General features: G+C 50.3%; 1 protein-coding gene across 2 annotated transcripts in view; it reads left to right on the top strand.

Moving 5' to 3' along the window:
* Positions 1–10,000, top strand: part of LOC113817683 (tryparedoxin) — an 88,515-nt gene that overhangs the window by 40,058 nt on the left and 38,457 nt on the right. The window lies entirely within an intron of this gene.

The following is a 10,000-nucleotide window of genomic DNA, read 5'->3' as shown; positions in this document are numbered from 1 at the left end:
TCTCCTCCTCCCACATTCACACTCCTCCCTCTCCCGCCCCTCCTACCCTCCCTTATCCCCCACTCCCCTCCTCCCTCCCCCTCCACCTCTACGTCCCACCTCCACCTCTACCTCCCACCTCCCCTCCCCTCCCCTCCCCCTCTCCACCTCTACCTCCCACCTTCCCACCTCCCCTCCCCTCTGCCTCCCCTCCCCTCCACCTCCACCCCCTCCTCACCTCTCCCCCCCCCCCTCTCCCCTCCCCCTCCTCACCTCTCCCCCTTCCCCTCCACTCGTGCATGACACCTCTCGTCCAGGCAGAGCAGAACCCAGGGCGGCCGTCACGCTATCGATCAGTTCTCACTATTCAATTACGACTCTCCTACACCTTGCTTCAGCTGGTTGGCGGACTCGGGGCACGTGACCTCCGCCGCTGGGTGGGGTGTGGGGGGGTGGGGGGTGGTGGTGGTGGTGGAAATGGGGCAGGGGGTGATGGTGGTAGGGTGGGTGGTGGGGAAGTGATGGTGGGTGGGGTGTGAGTGGGGTGGTGGTGAGGGTGGAGCAGTGGTGGTGAGGGTGGGGCATTGTGGTGGTGGATGGGAAGGTGGGGAGGGTGGTGGTGCAGGGGAGGTGATAGTGGGGGAGGGTTGTGGTGGGGTGGACAATGGTGGTGTGGGGAGTTATTGTGTGGTGGTGATGGCGAGGGGGTGGTTGTGATGGGGTGATGGTGATGGTGATGGTGAGGGGGTGGTGGTGGTGATGAGTGAGTGGTTATGATAACAGTAATAACAATTGGTAACAATGCAGAGGGAGAAGTGATGATGTTCATGATAGGGATGATGATGATTATGGTTAGATTGTTAATGATGACAGCTTTTGTGAAAATAATTATTAGAGGAGGAAAAATTAGAGGGAGAAAAAGTAGTAGAAGTAAAAGAAGAAGAAGAAGTAGTAGTAGTAGTAGTAGTAGTAGAAGAAGAAGAAGAAGAAGAAGAAGAAGAAGAAGAAGAAGAAGAAGAAGAAGAAAGTATAGAGGAGGGGAGAAGGAGAAGGAAAATAAGAATGAAGAACATAGGCAGAAGGAGAGAAAAGTGGCAAAAAAGGAAAGACAGAAAGACAAAAGAACGAACGAAAAAGAATACAAAGAGAGAGAGAGAGAGAGAGAGAGAGAGAGAAAGAAAGAAAGAAAGAAAGAAAGAAAGAAAGAAAGAAAGAAAGAAAGAAAGAAAGAAAGAAAGAAAGAAAGAAAGAAAGAAAGATAGAAAGAGAGAGTGAGAGAGAGAGAAATAAATAAATAAAACGAAGAAAAAAAGTATACAAAAGAAAGACCCGCACAGCAAATAATCCCCACAAAGTTAAAACAAAAGAGCCATGCAGATCTGCAACAGGAGATCACCGCGCGAATGGCACTGCACGTCGGCCCCGCTGTGTGTGTGGCGCTCTTGATAGTGCCACTGTTGATGTTGCTGCTCCATGGCCGTGATCAACAATAACAATATCCGTTACTCCTTGTTCTGTTGCAGCATTTAGGGCCACGTCAGATGTGATAACAATTAGTGCGAATTATGAATGGCGGTGGTGGGGCGTTTTGAGAGTGCGGTGCGGGATGGTGTTTGTGTTATAGTATTTGTTGTAGTGTTTTTTTTTATTTGGTATAGTGTTTGTTGTGGTATTTTTTGTTTGTTGTGGTAATTTTGTAGTGTTTTTTTTTATTTGGTATAGTGTTTTTGTAGTATTTTTTATTTGTTGTAAGTTTGTAGTGTTTTTTTTTTTATTAACACGTTTGTTTATTATAGAATTTTTTTTATTTGTTATAGTATATTTTATGGTATTTTTGTTTATTACAGTATTTTTTATTAATTATAGTAGTTTATAGTTTTTTAAAATTCATTATAGTATTTGTTTATTTATTTGTTTGTTATTGTTCGGAGGATGGGGGCGTATGGGTTGTGTAATATTGTTGTAATCAGTGTTTATATTTATTTTGTGTCGTGGGCGCTGTGCTATGCATTCCATTGCATATTGGTATAGACTGTATAACTGAGAGCGGATAGATTTAACGAGGTCGTCTGTTTTGCATAAAGAATTTTAATAAAAAGGAATACGATCGTATTTTTGTGCGCTGGTTGCATGTCCTAACATGTAAATATCGTCACGTGTTGCAGTATTTCGTAATAAAAGATTATATACCATGTGCCGTTAGCGTGTATATGGGAGCATCGGAGCTTCAGTGTCTGTGGAAGCGGATGAGGCGCCGTCAGTGTCTGTGGAAGCGGATGAGGCGCCGTGCACGTGGAAGCGCTCGCGAGGCACGAGGTCTTGGCACTGTATGCACGGCCACAGGTGGTGCCGGGTAGCGCCGCAGCTGGCCCGTTCCCTGCCACCTGGACGAGCGTCGTGCGGCTCTGACCCACGGGAATGGCGGGCTGGGGCGCGTCCGCGGATGTGGGTCGTGCTCGAGATCGGCGGCCGGATGCGCGGAGGAGGGAGACCCGGCGGATGCGGACGGGTAAAAAGGGGGCAGCCTGACGACCGGACGAGCATGCACTGGCTGACGAAAAGGCTGACAACCGGACGAGCATGCACTGGCTGACGAAAAGGCTGACAGCCAGACGAGCATGCACTGGCTGACGAAAAGGCTTACGACCAGACCACTACGGACGAACGACCAGGCGAGGCATACGCTGATGACAAAAGCGTCCAGGCTGACAACCAGACGGACATGCGCTGACGGCAACAGGAACAACGAAGGGAAGGACAAGAAAACGCACGAATATGGCGAAGGCCTTTTCGCTAATGCTTTGTCAGGGCATACATGACAAGAGGTACATAGAGGAGTATTTATAGGTCACGCCGGTAATCAGGTGAGCGACGACCTTGGCTAGTTCGTGGCTCCCCGTAGCGGCGTTGATGTTGTTAGTTGTGTGAATGAACGCCGCTTCTACCATCTTGCTTTGTCGTGGGGCCAGGCCTTGCTTTGTGATGGAGGCCTGGGACCACTTCGGGAGGTGACCGTCGGTGTCTACGTGAAGTGGTCCCAGGCCTCCATCATAAAGCAACCAGACGACAGACGGCCAGGTTGAAGCTGACGACCAGGCGAGCATGCACTCTCTGATAAAAAGGCTGACAACCAGACGAAACATGCACTGACGAAATACTAATCAGTGTAAGGTAACCAGATTAGTTTAAAAAAACGAGAAAAATAAGAAAAATAGACCTTAAATATAAGAAGAAGAAGAAAAAGAAAGAATTGGAAGAAAAAGAAAAATAGACATGAAGACAAAATCACTGACGGTTCAAAAGGAATTCCAAAATGCCAAAAATGCTCCTCACAAGATTAAAGGATTCAGACAAGAAGAGAGGGTGAAGGAAGGTTGGGAGGGAGTGGAAGCGAAAATAGGAGCTGATGAGAGAGGAAGGAAAAGAAGAAGGAGAGGGAAAGGGAGAGAATGAGGGAGAGGGAGGGAGGAGAGAGTGTGAGAGTGAGGGTGCGAGAGGAGAGGAGAGGGAGAGGGAGAGGGAGAGGGAGAGGGAGGAGAGGAGAGGGAGAGGGAGAGGGAGAGGAGAGAGGGAAGAGAGAGAGAGAGAGAGAGAGGGTATGAGGAAAAAAGAGAGGGAGAGGACAGGAAGGAGGAAGAGGGAAAGAGAGGGGGAGAGGGAGAGAGAGGGGGGGAGGGAGAGAGAGAGGGGAGGGAGATAGAGGAGGGGAGGGAGAGAGAGAGGGGGAGGGAGAGAGAGAGGAGGGAGGGAGGAGAGGGGGAGGGAGGGAGGTAGGGGAGGGGGTGAGGAGAGAGGTAGAGAACGAGTGAGGGAGAGTAGAGAGGTAGAGAACGAGGGAGAGGTAGAGAACATGAGGGAGAGGTAGAGAACGAGGGAGAGATAGAGAACGAGGGAGAGGTAGAGAACGAGGGAGAGGTAGAGAACGAGGGAGAGGTAGAGAACGAGGGAGAGGTAGAGAACGAGGGAGACGTAGAGAACGAGGGAGGAGTAGAGAACCTGAGTGGGAACGAGGGAGGAGTGTAGAGAACGAGGGAGAGGTAGAGAACGAGGGAGAGGTAGAGAACGAGGGAGAGGTAGAGAACGAGGGAGAGGTAGAGAACGAGGGAGAGGTAGAGAACGAGGGAGAGGTAGAGAACGAGGGAGAGGTAGAGAACGAGGGAGAGGTAGAGAACGAGGGAGAGGTAGAGAACGAGGGAGAGGTAGAGAACGAGGGAGAAGTAGAGAACGAGGGAGAGGTAGAGAGACGAGGGAGAGGTAGAGAACGAGGGAGAAGGTAGAGAACGAGGAGAGAGGTGGTAGAGAACGAGGGGAGGAGAGGTAGAGAACGAGGGAGAGAGAACGAGGGAGAGGTAGAGAACGAGGGAGGTAGGTAGAGGAACGAGGAGAGGTAGAGAACGAGGAGAGGTAGAAGGGCTTAGGGAAGGTGAACGAGGGAGAGGTAGAGGCTTGAGGAGAGGGAGGGAGGAGGGAGGGAGGGAGGGAGGGAGGAGAGGTAGAGAACGAGGAGAGGTAGAGAACGAGGGAGAGGTAGAGAACGAGGGGAGAGGTAGAGAACGAGGAGAGGTGGTGAGGAACGAGGGAGAGGGAGGGGAGGAGGGAGGGAGGGAGGGAGGGAGGGAGGGAGGGAGGGAGAGGGAGGAAGAGGGAGAGAGGGAGAGAGGGAGAGAGGAGAGAGGGAAAGAGGAAAGAGGGAAAGAGGGGAAAGAGGAGAAAGAGGGAGAGAGAGGAGAGAGAGGAGAGAGGGAGAGAGGGAGAGGAGAGGAGAGAGAGGAGAGAGGGAGGAGAGGGAGAGAGAGGGAGAGAGGGAGGGAGGGAGGAGGGAGGGAGGGAGGGAGGGAGGGTGGGAGGGTGGAGGGAGGAGGGAGGGAGGGAGGGAGAGAGAGAGAGAGAGAGAGAGAGAGAGAGAGAGAGAGAGAGAGAGAGAGAGAGAGAGAGAGAGAGAGAGAGAGAGAGTGAGAGAGAGAGAGAGAGAGGGGTATGGGGGGAAAAAGAGAGAGAGAGAGAGAGAGAGGGGGGTATCAGGCAAAAAAAGAGAAACGGGGGGGTGAAGAAGGTAGAAGAAAAGGTAAAAAAAAAGAGAGGGTGGGGAAGGATAGGAAAGAATGAGAGAGAAAGAAAGAAAAAAAAAGGGAAAGAAAGAACGAGGAAAAAAGAAAAAAGGAAGAAGACAGAAATAGATAAGAAAAGAAAGGAAAATGTAAAAACAAACAGAGAGACAGACAAATAGCAAGAGAGGAGGAGAACGTGAGGGGAAAATAAAAGAAAACCGTACAAACAGGCAGCCAGACGCAGAACGTGAGAGGAAAAACAGTTAGGTCAAGATAACAAGCACAGCGTCTCAAGGACGAGCCTTCCTGCTTGAGTTTTCTCCTGCCTAAGTTCTCCTGCTTGAGTGTCCTAAAGTTTTCTTCTGCTTGTTTTCTCCTGCTTAATTGAGTTTTCTCCTGCTTGAGTGTCTTTAAGTTTTCTCCTGCTTGAGTTTTCTCCTGCCTAAGTTCTCCTGCTTGAGTGTCCTTAAGTTTTCTCCTGCTTGAGTTTTCTCCTGCCTAAGTTCTCCTGCTTGAGTGTCCTAAAGTTTTCTCCTGCTTGAGTGTCCTAAAGTTTTCTTCTGCTTATTTTCTCCTGCTTGATTGAGTTTGATCCTACTTGCATTTATCCTGCTTGAGTTGTCTCCTACTTGAGTTGTCTCCTACTGATTGCGTTTTCTCCCGCTTGATTGAGTTTGATCCTGCTTGCGTTTTCTCCCTCGGAATTCTTGGAGAAGTTCGACTGTGGGCGGAGCATACGTGACCTTCGTGTCTTGAGGACGACTTGAAGTGTGATCTTGCTTGTCTCTCCTTGCGCTTGCTTTGGCTTGCTTTTGCTTACTTTGGCTTGCTTCTGCTTGCTTTCGCTTGCGTCTTCTTGCTTTGGCTTGCTTTTGCTTACTTTGGCTTGCTTCTGCTTGCTTCTGCTTGCTTTCGCTTGCGTCTTCTTGCTTTGGCTTGCTTCTGCTTGCTTTGGCTTGCTTTCGTTGTATTGTTTTGGAGTTATTTTTTTCTTTTTTGTCTCTATTTTATGCTTGTATCCATCTGTTTGTCTTTGATTGTCTGTGCCTATCACTTCTCTCTCTCTCTCCCTCTCGCCCCTCTCTCTATCTCTCTCTCTATCTCCGTATTTCTGTCTGTCTGCCTCTCTTTCGTCTTTCTCTTTCCTTCCTTCTCTCCTTCCCTCCCTCCCTCCCTCCCTCCCTCCCTCTCTCTGTCTCTGTCTCTCTCTCTCTCTCTCTCTCTCTCTCTCTCTCTCTCTCTCTCTCTCTCTCTCTCTCTCTCTCTCTCTCTCTCTCTCCTCTCGCCTCTCTTTCTCTCTATCTATCTATCTCTGTATTTCTGTCTTTCTTTCTTTCTTTCGTCTTTCTCTCTCCTTCCCGACGAGGACCAGCCACCCCGACCTTTGTCTCGGCGACCTCGTCCGGGTGACCTTTCAGGGCCGGCTTTCGAGGTCGTGTTTGGGGTCTTGGGAGGGGGGGGTCCTTCTTTCTGTCTTTATCTCTTTTCTTTCTCTTTCTTTTTCTTATCCTTGTTTTTTCTTTCTTCTTTTTTCTTTTCCTCTTTTATTTTTTCTTCACGTTTTGAAAATCTTTCCCGTGTTGAATTTCATTTCTGTTTAATTTTTTTCTTGACTTTTTTTCTTTCTTTTTTCCTCATCTCCTCCCTTTTCTCTTTTCTTCCTCCACCTTTTCCCTCTTCCTCTTCATCTTAAACCCTGTTCCTCCTCCCTCCCTGATCTCTCTCCTCTCTCTCTTCCTCCCTCCTCCTTCATCTTCTTCTTCTTCTTCTCCTTCTCTTTCTTCTTCTTCTTCTCCTCCTCTACTCCTCCTCCTCTCCTCCTCCTCTTCTTCTTCTTCTTCTTCTTCTTCTTCTTCCTTCCTCTTCCTCCTTCCTCCTCCTCTTTCTTCTTCTTCTCCTCTTCCTCCTTCTCCTCCTCCTCTTCTTCTTCTTCTTCTCCTCCTCTTCTTCTTCTTCTTCTTCTTCTTCTTCTTCTCCTCCTCCTCCTCCTCCTCCTCCTCTTCTTCTTCTTCTTCTTCTTCTTCTCCTCTTCTCTTCTTCTTTTCTTCTGTTTTTTTCCGTCTTCTCTTCTTCTATCGTGATGGATGAGGGTTATAGTACTTCTGACCCTGATTTATATTATCCGGAAAATGGGCAGTTAAAAGAGAAGATAGGGAGGCGGATAAAGTAGGGAATGAGGGACAGGGAGAGAGGGAGGAAGGAGAGGGAGAGAGGGAGGAAGGAGAGGGAGAGAGGGAGGAAGGAGAGGGAGGAAGGAGAGGGAGGAAGGAGAGGGAGAGAGGGAGGAAGGAGAGGGAGAGAGGGAGGAAGGAGAGGGAGAGAAGGAGAGAGGGAGGGAGGAGAGGGAGGAAGGAGAGGGAGAAAGCGGGGAGAGGGGGAGGGGGAAGGGGAGAAAGGTAGATGGGAGAGAGGGGGAGGGGGAAGGGGAGGGTGTGTATGAGTGGGTGTCAATCATAATTACGATAAAATCAGAACAATTACAAAAACTACAAAGAAAATGAAACTAGAAGCCCCCCCCCTAACCCCCTACCCGCCCCACCTCTATTCAAAACATACCGAGCAGGATACAATTTTTTTTCTTCTTCATATTTTTTTCAGCGTCTTCACATGCATGGTATACGTGACCATGAATAACGAGGATCATATTCATTAATGCATATTTATTTTTTTTTCTTCTGGAAAGTAGAGTATATAATTAAAGAGAAACCTTAGGGTTCGTATGGTTAATGTGGTTTGGGGCGAAGGTCTGCGGTACGATGGGGAGTGTGAGTGAGAGTGTGAGTGAGAGTGAGAGTGAGGGTGAGTGAGAGTGAGGGTGAGTGAGAGTGAGGGCGAGTAAGAGTGAGAGTGAGTGAAAGTGAAAGTGAAAGTGAGTGAGAGTGAGGGTGAGAGTGAGGATGAGTGAGAGAGTGAGAGTGAGGGTGAGTGAGAGTGAGGGTGAGTGAGAGTGAGGGTGAGTGAAAGTGAAAGTGAAAGTGAAAGTGAAAGTGAAAGTGAGTGAGAGTGAAAGTGAGAGTGAGTGAGAGAGTGAGAGTGAGTGAGAGTGAGGGTGAGTGAGAGTGAGTGAAAGTGAAAGTGAGTGAGAGTGAGAGTGAGTGAGTGAAAGTGAGTGAGAGTGAGAGTGAGAGTGAAAGTGAGTGAGAAAGTGAGATTGAGAGTGAGATTGAGAGTGAGATTGAGAGTGAGAGAGTGAGAGTGAGAGTGAGTGAGTGAGTGAGTGAGTGAGTGAGTGAGTGAGTGAGTGAGTGAGTGAGGAGGAGGTGAGTATAGAGAGAGAGAGAGAGAGAGAGAGAGAGAGAGAGAGAGAGAGAGAGAGAGAGAGAGAGAGAGAGAGAGAGAGAGAGAGAGAGAGAGAGAGAGAGAGAATGAGTTCTGATTATAGAGTTCCTCTGGTATGAGCAAATTTTAATTTAAGTTATATATTGTTTTAATGTATCTTGTATTTTATTGACTGCACACACATCTCCTCCTCCTCCTCCATCCTTCTCCCTCTTTCTCCTCCTCCTCCTCTTCTTTCTCCTCCTCCCCCTCCTCCTCCTCCTCCTCGTCATGTTCCCCGGTGGTTCGCCTCCGGTGGTTCGCCCCCCAGTGCCCCGTGGTTGGTCCCCCAGTGCCCCCCCCCGGTGGCTGGCCCCTCAGTGCCCCCATGCCGGTGGTCTTCCCCCCCTCCCCAGTGCCCCCCCCCCCCGTGGTTCGCCCCCGGTGGTTCGCAACCCCGGGCGTAATCTGCACGCCACCCGCTCTCTCCTCGACCCCCGCAGGCGCATTAACACCCTGTGGAAGAGCACAATAAACTTTCATCTTCTGTCCTGCTGCCTCTTCCCCCTTCTTCCTTTCCTCTCCTTTCTCTCCTTCTCTTCTTCTCCTCCCCTTCCTTTCTTTCTCTCTCTTCTTCTCCCTTTCCTTTCTTTCTCTCTCTTCTTCTCTCCTTCCTTTCTCTCTTTCTCTTCTTCTCCCCTTCCTTTTTCCTCTATTTTTTCCTTTGTTGTTTCTCTTACCCTTTCCTTACTTCCTCTTTTCCCCCTTTGTTATTTTCCTTGCTCTTTCCCCTCTCTCCTTTCTAGTTGTTTTCTTCTTTTTCTCCCCGTCCCTCTTTTTCCACTTCCCTCTGCCCCCTTCTTTTTTTCCCTTTCTCCCCTTTCTCCCTTTCCACTTTTTTCCTCTTCTCCTCTTCCCTTCTCCCCTATCCCCTGTCTCCTTCCCCTTCCGCTTCTACCTTCCCCCTTCCCCCTCCTCCCTACCCCTCCCCCCATCTCCTTCCTCATCCTCTTCCCCTTCACCTCCCTCCCCACTCACTTTCCCCCTCCACCTTCACCTCCCCCTCCACCTCCTCCCTCTCCCACCTCCCTACCCCCTCCCCTCCACCCCCCACTACCCCTCCGGCGCCCACCACCAGCTGGAGGCAAGTTCCGTCCCTGCTGCAGGAGACTACGCACCTCCCCCCCCCCCCCGCCCCCGCCCCCTGCGCCCCTCTCTCGCGCGCACGCACCCGGAGTCTCCGCATCAGCGCCGGGATTGGCCGCCGGAGCCGCCTCGGCAATTCCACGCCAAATTGGGTCCGGGATTTCAGTTTTAGTGTATCCTTGGCTGCGAAGATGAAGTTGCGACGGGGGGGGGGGGATGTAGGGTATTGTGTGGGGGGGGGAAGAAGGGGTGACGGGAGGAGGAGGGAGGAGAGGGGAAGGAAGGGAGGAGGGTGAGGAGGAGGTGATGAGGAGGGGTGTGGGAAGTGAGGGAGGGAAGGAAGGGAGGGAGGGAGGGAGGGAGGGAGGGGTGCACTCGTTTACGGAAACGGACGTACTGTGTGTTTGGTTGTGCGTGTGTGTATTTGTGTGTGTGTGTGTGTGTGTGTGTGTGTGTGTGTGTGTATGTGTGTGTGTGTGTGTGTGTGTGTGTGTGTGTGTGTGTGTGTGTGTGTGTGTGTGTGTGTGTGTGTGTGTGTGTGTGTGTGTGTGTGTGTGTGTGTGTGTGTG

The sequence above is a fragment of the Penaeus vannamei genome, chromosome 9, assembly GCF_042767895.1.
Source record: "Penaeus vannamei isolate JL-2024 chromosome 9, ASM4276789v1, whole genome shotgun sequence".
Lineage (NCBI taxonomy): Eukaryota > Metazoa > Arthropoda > Malacostraca > Decapoda > Penaeidae > Penaeus > Penaeus vannamei.
This window is presented reverse-complemented; position numbering and strand designations above follow the sequence as displayed.